Below are 12282 nucleotides of genomic sequence, written 5' to 3' on the forward strand. Positions count from 1 at the left end.
ATTTTTTTAACGTTTATTTATTTTTGAGACAGAGAGAGACAGAGCATGAATGGGGGAGGGTCAGAGAGAGAGGGAGACACAGAATCAGAAGCAGGCTCCAGGCTCTGAGCCATCAGCACAGAGCCTGACGCTGGGCTGGAACTCACGAACCGCGAGATCATTACCTGAGCCGGAGTTGGCCACTTAACGGAATGAGCCATCCAGGCGCCCCATGAATATGTTTTTAATATTACATTCATCAATGCTTAAACAAAACAAATACTTATTAACAATCCTGGGGCACTCAAGGCAGAAGGTCTAGAACCTTGACTTTTGCACTATAATCTCGGGCAAAATTTACTCCTCACTCCTGCCTTGTCTGTCTGCTCTGCCTACATCCTATTTAGTGGATATATTTTTTGCTTGATTTCATGTGGGCTTCTCTCTGCCCCACGGTTCAGTCTGCTGGCTTCAACATCCAGTACCTGTCATTCATCCAACTCCTTGCTGCTTGAATTCTTTGTCATACTGTTCTACCTTAATTCGGCCTATTTGTGACCCACATCATAAAGGGCATGGCCAAAATATATGGTCATTGTCTGGCAAGCCGTCAACCAAATCTCCTGAATTGATACCTCATGTTCTCTTCTGAGTCGTTGGCTGTCATACAATCACAGTCACCCTCTGACAAGAAGCAAAGTGAACGTGATAGCTGTAGGTTAGCCACTAATTTACTTATGCTTCATAAAAGCACCTGTTGGAGTTCAATGACAGAAATAAAAAAAGAACTGGCTGATAAGAGAGCATGCCAATGTGTTCTAGAATCTGGTTTTCATTTTCCCTTCTGTTTACTATTTTGCTACCTTACCTATTAATACTATTCCTGTAAGAAAACTGCCTAATGTAGCTCTTAAGGTAATTATATGTTCAACTTCTACACATGAGGTCATTTGTTTGGCATGCATGACTTTCCATGTTCTTGTTTCACACGGGCTAAGCATACAATTGTTGACACACCACTGATCCTTGGCCGGAACCAGAGGCCACACAATACAGAAGTTTGCTTTAAGAGGTGATAAAAATGGATCCGTAAATAAAATATGCACTTTAGAGTGAGAAAATGAGCAAAATAGACACAATAATTTCTCAAGGAAAATGTTGATATTATTACATGTTTTCTTGCAAAGAAATCTTTCGGGGCGCCTGGGTGGCTCAGTTGGTTAAGCGGCCGACTCTGGCTCAGGTCATGATCTCGCAGTCCATGAGTTCGAGCCCCACGTCGGGCTCTGTGCTGACAGCTCAGAACCTGGAGCCTGTTTCAGATTCTGTGTCTCCCTCTCTCTGACCCTCCCCCATTCGTGCTCTGTCTCTTTCTGTCTCAAAAATAAATAAACGTTAAAAAAATTAAAAAAAAAGAAATCTTTCACATCGATGTTAAGTAGGAGTGATTTTCCTAATGTTTTCTAGCTAGCAGCAAACTTTGACAAATGCCACTCACACTGATGTTACAAACTTTGAGTTTGCACTGTAATAAATATGATAAAAATTAAACAACTTAGTTTAGTAATTTGTAAAAAATATACAGTAAGTTGATTTTTTCAAAGTTTTTCATTTTGTTGACATGGTTGTATTTACAGATATTCCTTCATAAATCAAATTTCTCCCTCAATAATAAGTCACTCATAAGCATATCCCAGGAAGTGGTGCTAGGTCCTAGAAATATAACAACAAATAAATGAAAATTAATAATATAGACAAGGTAAGCATTGCCTTACAATGGAGAATTAAATCCTGGTAGGAGAGAGTTAAAGGTGTTATAGAGGCATACAAAAAAAGGTAGCTAATTGAGTCTTCAGGTATAAATCACACATTTTATCCTCTAGAAGAAACCCAAAGCTTGCATCTACTAAACGCTTAAAGCACACACACGCGCACACACACACACACACACACACACATCCATATCCTCATACACTTACACATGCTCATACACACAAAAGTCACCAACAAAGATTTCAAATTCACATATAGGAAAGGCATGCATAAAAAGGATCCTATCTTAGAGATTAGAAAAATAAGTAACCATATTGACTCTTTGAGCAAACGTAAATAAATAATAGAAATAGAAATAGTTTGGCGGAAGTGGATTCTTAGGTTCCTTATTTTCTTTTATTTTCAGGAAAAGATAAAATTTCTTGAATTCTCCTTCATGCCAAAAGGAACACACTCACCCACACACCATACACACACACACACACACACACACACACACACATTCACACATACATTTATTTTGGATCTTCTTGGATTTCACATTTTACTTTGAAGCATCTGGAAATGACAATTAGACAATTTCAGAACTGTAAAAAAAGATACTCATTTTCCCTGTTGTCTGAATCTAACATCCCTCCTATTCCATACACCTATATGAATGAATCAGAGGTCAAAAATTGGCCCATGAAACAAACACTTAAGGGCTGGAATTTAAGTAACAGAGACAATGTATAAATGAAAAATATGTGGGCCAGATGAACCAAAGCAGGATCTGTAGATGGACCGATATATAAGTGGGGCTTGGAAAACATCAAAGTTAAGGACATACTATCAAATATTAGAAAAGATTCAATGACAAAGCAATGAGAAGAGAAATTTCAAAACATGCTTTAAATGTTTTAGAGTGGATTGGCTTAAAGGTATTCCATAAATTAATTACATAAATGCCTATAAGCAGGTATTAAAGAGCACACGTTGATTATAATCAAAACCTATTACTGACACCTTATAAATAAAAGTCCTGGTTAAAATGTGGTCTAGTCTAAGTATATCCTGCATTATATGAAAAAATAATCTAGAAAACTAACATTAGCAAATGAGAATTTAATACAACTACACAAGTATTTCAAAGCCATAGAGAAAAAGACTGACGTAATGAAATTATGGGGAATATCAATGGAAAATGGAAACTATATAGGAAATCAAATGGGAATTCTAAACCGAAAAAGTCAATATCTGAAATGAAATTTTCACTTGGTGTGTGAATAAGCAGAATAATCATGTCCCCTTACCTGAATAAAAAAGATGTCCCCATCATAATCTGTAGAACCTATGAATGTTAGATTATGAAAACTAAGGTTGCAGACAGAATTAAATGACCATGAAAATAGAGAGATTATACTGGATTTTCCAATGAAGCTATGGTAATCATAAGAATCCTTAAAACTGGATCAGGAAATAGAAGAGAAGTTTTAAGTTATGTGACACGATGATTCAACCTGCCTTTTCTGGCTTTGAAGTTGGAGGAGCGGGACATGAGGCATCAAATGGGGCAGCCTCTAGAAGCTGGAAAAGTCAAGAAAATGGATTCTCCCCTGAATCCGAGAAAGGAACATGGCTCCCAAACACCTCAATTTTAGCCTAGTGAGATAGATATATGTCACACTCCTGACCCACAGATCTGTAAGATGTTTTAAGTCACCCAACCTGTAGTAATTGGTGAAAGCAGAAATATAAAAACATGTGAAAACAGAAATTTCAAGAATTGAAGTTAGCAAGCGATGACTTTAACATAACCATTGTCAGTCATATTTTCAGAACTTAGAGAAAAAAATGGTATAATAACAGAAAACATGAGGGACCTCAGTGGAAGAATAGAAACTCTAAAAGAGAACCAAATGGAGATTCTAGAATTGAAAAGAGCAATATGTAAAATGAAAATTTTACTGGATAGGCTTAGCAACAGATTATACACAGCCCTCCCACAAAAAAAAAAAAAAAAAAAAAGATTAGTGAATTTGAAGACATCTCAATAGAATATTTAAATGAATGTATCATCAAGAGTGATGGATATAATTAATTAATATAAAAGATTTTTATTGTAAAAAGCTTTATAAATGGTTATATTCAATTCTTTCCCTTCTCATATGTGCATTTCACTCTTTAATGAAAAATTGAATTTATTAGAAAACAGCAAGAGTGACATTCTGGGATTTTACCAAATTTTGAAAATATCTGGTTCTTCCACTTGCTTTCTCTTGGATCTCAGCCACCATGCACTGAGAAGTCCGTGCTGCACGGAGAGGCCACAGGCATCACTCAAGTAAACTGCTGCAGATGAACTCCCAGCCAAAAGTAGCACCAACTTCTAGTCAAGAGAGTGATTCATTTGGGCCATACAAGTCCAGACCAGTGAAGATACCTGCAGTCCCAGTTGGCATCATGTGCTACAGAACTGTCTACCTGAGCCCAACCAAAGCATCCCTGCTTCTACAATCTTCTAGAGCCAGTGTTCACCATGCTAGAAATCCCAGCTCCATGCCCTACCTCTATTAATTACTTTAGACTGCTCCTTGTTCTTACAGGCAATTCAATGCCGTAGAACTTAGACTTTCAGCACTGAGCACCTTGTCTCATGGGCTGACCTCTAAGACTGTCGAAGGATGACTAATCACGTGACCAATCATATATCCCTACATGACTACGGTACTAATAATGTATTCCTAAGCATTTTCTATCTATCCATCATATCTGATAACATCACGGAACATTGCAGGGTTATGTAATTTGAACGACGTTGAAGGAACTTCATTCACATCTTAAAATCCTAAATATCTTATATCCAACAGCAACACAGCAGCCCCCATCCCAGATGATATTGCTTTCAAAGAAACTCTTTGGTCATCCAGTAGACTTACTGTCATTTCTTCTGCACATACTCTCTATCAGGATATACTACCTTTAGGTTAATAGGGAGCAGAGCCCAGTTCACTCTATTTTTAAGGCTGGTAGCTGAACCAAACAAAACTGTCAGCTTGAAAATTGCCTGAGATGAGAAACACATTAAGTACAAAGGACAATCTATCATCTGAGCTTGGAAAGGTCAGATGGCCCCAAAGACATAGGGAAATAGTTTTAATCATTTGAAATCTATGTGTCCTACTCTGTTTTATGGGATCTTTTTTCAACAGAAAAACCAGTGGTCATAGTGGTCATGACCTGTGTGTCAACCATGATCCAAAGCCAATATCACGGCTCGCTACTAATTTATTTCATTTTCTGTGTATCAGGGGAAAACTAAAACAAACAAATGTGACTGCACGAACAAAACAAAACCCTGACTTCCTGTAGGCAATAAGGCAATATGGCATAAAAATGTTGAAAAAATTACAGAAGCTCACTGGATCTTAGCATACGTAGAAATCTCAGCAGTAGCTCTGTGAACCAGAGCAGAGATGGGAAGAATAACAAATTAATTTCAAGAGCTGTGCAAAGAACAATAGCACAAAGAAGCTCAAGTGTCTGGGTTAATCAGAGAACCTGGGTCTTCCTACAGGAGAACCTCCACCTTCAAGACGCTCTTACTTTCGATTGGTGCATACATTTCAGTGATCTTTATAGATAGGATTTTGTCAAAACACATCTGGGGCTCCAAATATATCCAAGAAAATTGTCAAGAAAATGGTCAGACATGCATATAATTTTATCTATAAAAGATTACTGCAACATTTTTATGAGTAAAAAAAAATGAGCAATAAAGCAGCAAAGTGTCCAAAAGAGAAAGATGGTTGTTATCTCTCTCAATCATGAAAAACAATTCTGTAAACCCCATTTTAAAGTGTATTTAGTATTTTTCCGTATACATTCAAATTTAATGTTAGTTTCAAACCACACTTAAGAAAGCACTTAACCCGTCTGTTGCCTCAATGTCCGCATCTGGAAAAGAGAATAATGTTAACACAATCTAATACTATGGCAGGCATTAAATGGGAAGCACTTAGCAGTGAACCTGCTATATAGTAATTACTAAATAACTGTTATCTTCCAACCCTTTATTTCTTTTTTATTTTATTTTATTTATTTATGTTGAGAGAGAGAGAGAGAGAGAGAGAGAGAGAGAGAGAGAGAGAAAGGGAAGAGCTAGAATCCCAAGCAGGATCTGCACTGTTAACACAGAGCCTGATATGGGGCTCACTCTCATGAACCCTGAAATCATGACCTGGGCCAAAATGAAGAGTCAGATGGTCAACCAACTGAGCCACTGAGGTGCCCCCCCACGCCTCTATTTCCATAGAAATAGAATAAGAGGATGTTTACATATCTCAGTGCTTTCCAAATATTTTTGACCAATCATAAGAAATGCATTTGATATTCTGATTGGGTACACAAACAAATAAACGTGTGTAGACTCATGCAGGTTCACACACGCACACAACACACAAAAGAACTCTCAGCAGATTTACTGTTTCTATGCATAGAGCACCTGAGTTTTTTCACTGAATGCTATGCTACGACATTTGCGCCATAGTCCACTATTTTATTGTACACTTTTAAATGCTGGCTGTGACCCACGAAATCAACTTCAAAATTGGCTAAAGCTTTCACGGACTGTGCTTACAGATGTTACATGACCTCTAAATCAGGCCATCATTTACTATTTTAACTATCTAATGATTTGCTACCTGAGTTTTCTAATGTACCTGTTTAATCTCTGATATTTTCTTATTAATTGTATTTCTGTCTCCTCCCACTAGAATGCAAGCTTAATGAAAGCAAGAAGTTGCTTCTTCTACAATAACAATAACAGTATCCAACACATGTATTTTTAGTAAGTGATCAGTTGAACTGCTATGGCCCTAGAAAAGAATAATTAAACATATCTAAAATTTTATCAAATCAAAATGTTAAGTTTAATTTAAATAACCTAAATAAAGAAAAATAGAAGAAAGCAAAGAGTTTGGTTGAAAGCCATGTAAAACATATATATTTATGGAAAAAACAAAAGGCATGAACGAGAGACCAAGGATAAAGACTGATGCTGTGGAATATTAAAACAATTCTGTTAGAGGGTCCTTTTAGGAAGAAAAATAATTCAAGAGCTCACTGAGAAAAAAATAATATATTTTATTTCATAAACTTAAAAGCTATAACACACTGGGAAACATGTTTTAAATATTTGAAATATAAGTTTAATGCCAAGATCCTCTGAAAGTATCCTTAGGGGTGTTGGATATATTTATATTTATAATCAGTTTTACTATGTATTCCTTCTTTTTTTTTTAAGTTTCATATCTTTCTGGTTCATGTAGAAAATAATCATACATGTAATTATCTATTCAAAAATGCTGGCAGCTACCAAAAATGAGAGTAATTAATATATCCATCCTAATTTAGGTATTTTGGAGATCGTAATGCATTATTTTCTAGTTAATTTACATTTCACATCACTGTATTAAATTACTATGGATGTGTGGCCTTGTCAAAACTCTTTTTATAAAATGTGACAGCAGACTAGTAGCTGACTATATATACACAGTGAATTAAACTCAGTGAACTGTCAGTATAACTTGAATATTAGTGGGATATTTAAATTGAATTTGTGACTTCTTTTTGAATAAGATGTCTTACAACTCACTATATTAAAATAACTGGAACAAATGTATAGAACATATAAAATGTACTGCATGTTGGGGCATCTGGGTGGCTCAGCCAGTTAAGCGACTTCCTCTTAATTTTGGCTCAGGTCATGATCTCACGGTTCGTGGGTTCGTGGGTTCGTGCCCCGTGTTGGGCTCTGTGCTGACAGTGCAGAGCTTGCTTGGGATTCTTCCTCTCTGCCCCTCCCTCACTCATTCTCTCTCTCTCAAAACAAATAAAACTTAAAAAAATAATAAAACATAAAAAAAATAAAACGTACTTCACGTTAACAACAGTGGTCTACCACAGCAACTTCATTGGCAATATTTTTTCACCTATTTTTCTTGAACATTTTTATTGTGAAATACAGTAAAGCCTTGAATTGTGAGTAACTTTTTCTGTAAGTGCGCTGCAAGATGAGCAAGCATTTCCAATAAATTTTAACTTGATAAACGAGTGATATCTGGCAATACTGAGTAGTATGTGATACGAAACGTCACACAATTACAACTGAGCCAATGGTTCTTCTCTCTCACTCTCTCTCTCTCTCTCTCTCTGCAGAATTGTGGGTGATTGCCTCCAATACTCAGATGCTCAGGGTCAGGCCGTGGTGTTTGGCAGAAGTCAATGACTCTTCAGAACGTTGGAAGGTGCCCACAACTGGCGTTGGTGTATTTTTTTTTTTTTTTTTTTTTTTGTCACTTCCAAGCAGACTGTATGGACAGTCCTTTGCTTTTCCATACAAGAGTAAGCTTAGGAATGCTTTGCTTCATTGAAGGTCAGGCTGCCTGCAGATGTAGACCCTTTCCTCTGCTGTCTTACTGCCAGTTACATTAAATATAGTATATGACCAGAGTTTATTATTACTGTACTGTAGTCCAAATTTGTGCCAGCATATACGAAGGAGCCCATGCAGAAAAAGGTTGAAAAGAAAGGTGGTAAGAAGGAAATGCTTAGAGTGGAAACTAGGAAGGAAATAATAGAGAAGTATGAATGAGATACATGAGTGGCTTAAATTGGAAGATTTTATAAGAAGTCTACTTCTGCGTCTTGTCTGCAGAGGAAGAGAAAAAGGCTGAGGAATCCCTCATTGAAAATGAGATTAAGAAGATGTGTAAAATGTGGGAAACTGCAAAATTCTGTAGAAAAGCTCCACTCGAATAAGGCTGCAGGAGTGTGAGTGATGAATCTGTGTAACTACAATGCAATGTCACATTTCCGTGGAATCCTCAAAAGGAGGCAAAAGCAAGTGTTATTGGATAGGTTCCTTGTTAAAGTTGCAGGAAAAGAAATAAGATTCCATTGAGCCAATCGATAGCAGTGATTCCATTAGTGATAGTGAAAGTCATACTACTACAATAACGCTCCTTCTCTTTTGTTTCCCTCACATCAGCCACGAAGGTTTTCAAAGGCAAGTGTAGATTAGTTTATTTTCTTTTATTTTGTAATTTCTTTATTATTTTACATTCTATTACAGTATTGTTGTCTTTTTTATATGAATATTTTTGGGCTGTGGAACGAATCATCTGAGTTTCCATTATTTCTTTTTAAAAAAAAATTTTTAATGTTTATTTATTTTTGAGGCAGAGAGAGACACAGCATGAATGGGGGGAGGGTCAGAGAGAGAGGGAGACACAGAATCGAAAGCAGGCTCCAGGCTCCGAGCTGTTAGCACAGAGCCCGACGCGGGGCTCGAACTCGTGTACCACGAGATCATGACCTGAGCCGAAGCCAGACACTTAACCGACTGAATCACCCAGGCGCCCCTGAGTTTCCATTATTTCTTATAGGGAAATTTGCTTTGATATACAAGTGCTTTGGATTACAAGCATTTTTCCTGAGTGAATTATGCTCGCAAACCAAGGTTTTACTGTTTGTAAAAATAAAATGGAGTAAAATTCATCTTTTTGGTTTGGAAAATCATAATAAAATTTAAATATATACATTGATTGCTCACATTAAGAAATATTTCCTTTGAATATGAGAGTAGCATTCCTGAAAATGACAAAGAATATTCATCTTTTTGGGAATTAGTCCCCCCCCCTCAAAAAAACCCATATATGAATGTATCGAATACACTCCCACTAGTGGTAGGATGGAAACTCCTATCGTCTCACAATACACTTAATATAGATAGATTTTAATTTAATTTTACTTATCAAACTGATGAATATAAAAATGAATTTTATTATGAATTTAAAGTTCTTCTGTCTGATGCTCATGGGATTAAGCGTCTTTAAATAGGCTTCTGGCTTATTTGTATAAGAAATATCTGTTGCTGTTTTTCAAGTGGTTTCATTTGGAAATTATTTTTATTGATTCACAAGTATTGTTTATGTATCTAGAATGAAAATTCTTGGTCGGTAATAAGCATTCTTCTGGCAGTGTGTGACCTGTATTTTCACTCTAATTATGGACTTTTAAGTAAATAACATTTTATACTGGATAAGTCAACCTTATAAATTATTTCCAAATGGTTTGTAATTTTCTTTTATAATTTCTTACCCAAATTCAAAATGTATTTTCTTATATTGCTTTCTAAAGTCCTTTCATTTCTCATTGAAGGGGGGCGGGCAGAATGAGAGGGAGAGATCGAGAATCCCAGGGATGCTCTGTGCAGAGCCCAATGCAGGGCTCGAAGAGATAACGACCTAAGTCAAAGTCAGATGCTTAATAGACTGGGCCACTCAGGAGCCCCACAATGTTCTAATCTTAACCATTTAGTTTACTTGTGGGATAAACAAAACTTTTTAATATGCATTAATGTATTCATGCATTACTCAGAAATTAATTTATGACACTTATGACTACTTTTTCAGTGAAATGAACATGCATTTTTTTTCATTCTTTTAATGTATTCCAATTGCTTTGGTATAAAGACTATGCATGGCTTATAAAATCAGGTGAAGAATGTCCACTTTTATTTTTTCTTAAAGTGTTCCTGTAATATTAGAATTATGTTTATTAAGTGATAGAACTCACCTGAAAGGCATTCTATATCATACATATATATCACTTTGTGTAAAGCGTTTCTTAAATTTCTAATTAGGTTACATTAATGGTTTTGGAACCATTCAGTTATTCTATTTCTTCCTGAGTCAATTTTTATCTTCTATTTATTGTTACAAATATATGGATTTCCTCTGTCTTTTCATATTTTTTGGTATAAGTTTATTCCTAGTAACATTTTTGGGTTGATTTCTTCTATGTGGTTATAAATGGTGTGTGTGTGTGTGTGTGTGTGTGTGTGTGTGTGTGTGTCTTCTACCTAGTAACATATGCAAGTAATTGTTTTTGCTGTCCTTTTCTGTATAGTTAGGTTTATTTTCCAATCATGTCCCCACTGTGATTGCTATTCTCGTAGTCAATGCAGTATGTGAGATTCTCCTATTACCTTCCTAACTTTCTGGTAGCCATGGGATTTCTTTCTCCCTTCTGCTCAGTGCAATTGTCATTTCAGAATTTCAATTTTACAGCAGTTGGCAGAGGCAACTTAGTGTGAAAATAGGCCTGCTGCTTGTTTCTGGCACATGATTTTTGCTTTATCTTTCTTGGTAGGCTCCAAAGCATCTTGACCCTTTTGCCAGTTTAATGTTAAACGTAATAAAAGTTATTTATTTTAGCCAGGATATTATTGCCCCCTCACAACCTGGAATGTGTTCCTGCGTATATTATGTGATATATCCCATATTATTTCAAACAGAAGTCTGCACTGTTGGTGTTCATTTCCAGCTGAATCTCACATACTGCCACAATATTTACCAAACACTACAATGCAACATATGAATATATCTATTGATGCACTGGCTAGCAGTAATGGGATGAATACTGCTACCTTCACATACACTACCTTCCAGGTAACCGTTACCCTAAATATCACTTATTAAATTATCTCTGATGGTCCCCTACTTTCTTTTATTCTTTCTAGTCTTCATGAAGAAAAACCCATACAGTGTGTATTAACTATGTGGCGAGTACTATCCAAGGCATTGAATACAAAGTGATAGAAAGATTTTCTCACAAACGCTTCCTAATTATGCTTCCTAAAAACACTTCATCTACTTCAGATGACTTCATCTACTTCAAAGACTTCATCAACTTTTTCAACTAGTATCTTACTTTTCTCTCACTCTGATTTAGAAACTATCTTTGAATGCTTCACTTAAAATGTAAAAGAATAATGATAGAATTTATAAACTACAAAATCATTCACTTGTATTATGTTTGGTACTTAGGTTCTGTGACCTTTGCACTAGTCTAATGAAATCAATGAGATATATGGTATCACAAATACAGTTTTATGGTAAAGTTAAAAATCTTAAAGTATTACATATTGACAGAAACTACTCCCAGTTTCTTCAAATGGAATTATTCTCCAGGCTGTTCTAGATTTAACTTGGAATCATAGTAATTCAAAAAAAATTACATTAGGTTGAAGAAAATTCTGTATGTGTAGAACGATATAAGCAGTTCAGTTGGAAGCCCTTCTTGTAAATCTAATCTTTCAAAATGAATCACATGAAGCACTGAAAAGGGTATGGAATTTTGGATCAGAGCAAATAGCATATAAATATTCCGTTCCAAAATATCAATTACATTAAAAAGCCATTTAATCACGGTAAGACTTATTTTCTTTAAGAGTAAAATGGAAATAATACTATCTGACCAATTTAGCTCATGGGATCAGTTAAGAAAGTGCAATTAAAAGTGCTTCTATAAAAGAATATATAGATGTTGCTACAGAGCCATAAAAGTACTAAATGTTTCAGAACACACTGAGATGAGGTCAGTTTCTAATACATCCTCATGGCTGGATGCAATGAAGGACAAGAAACAAAAGAAAAACAATCCACTGTATTACTAAGGCCAATTGCTATTCAGAAAGAGGAAAAG

The sequence above is a fragment of the Herpailurus yagouaroundi genome, unplaced genomic scaffold, assembly GCF_014898765.1.
Source record: "Herpailurus yagouaroundi ecotype Mexico unplaced genomic scaffold, PumYag 162, whole genome shotgun sequence".
Classification (NCBI taxonomy): Eukaryota; Metazoa; Chordata; class Mammalia; order Carnivora; family Felidae; genus Herpailurus; species Herpailurus yagouaroundi.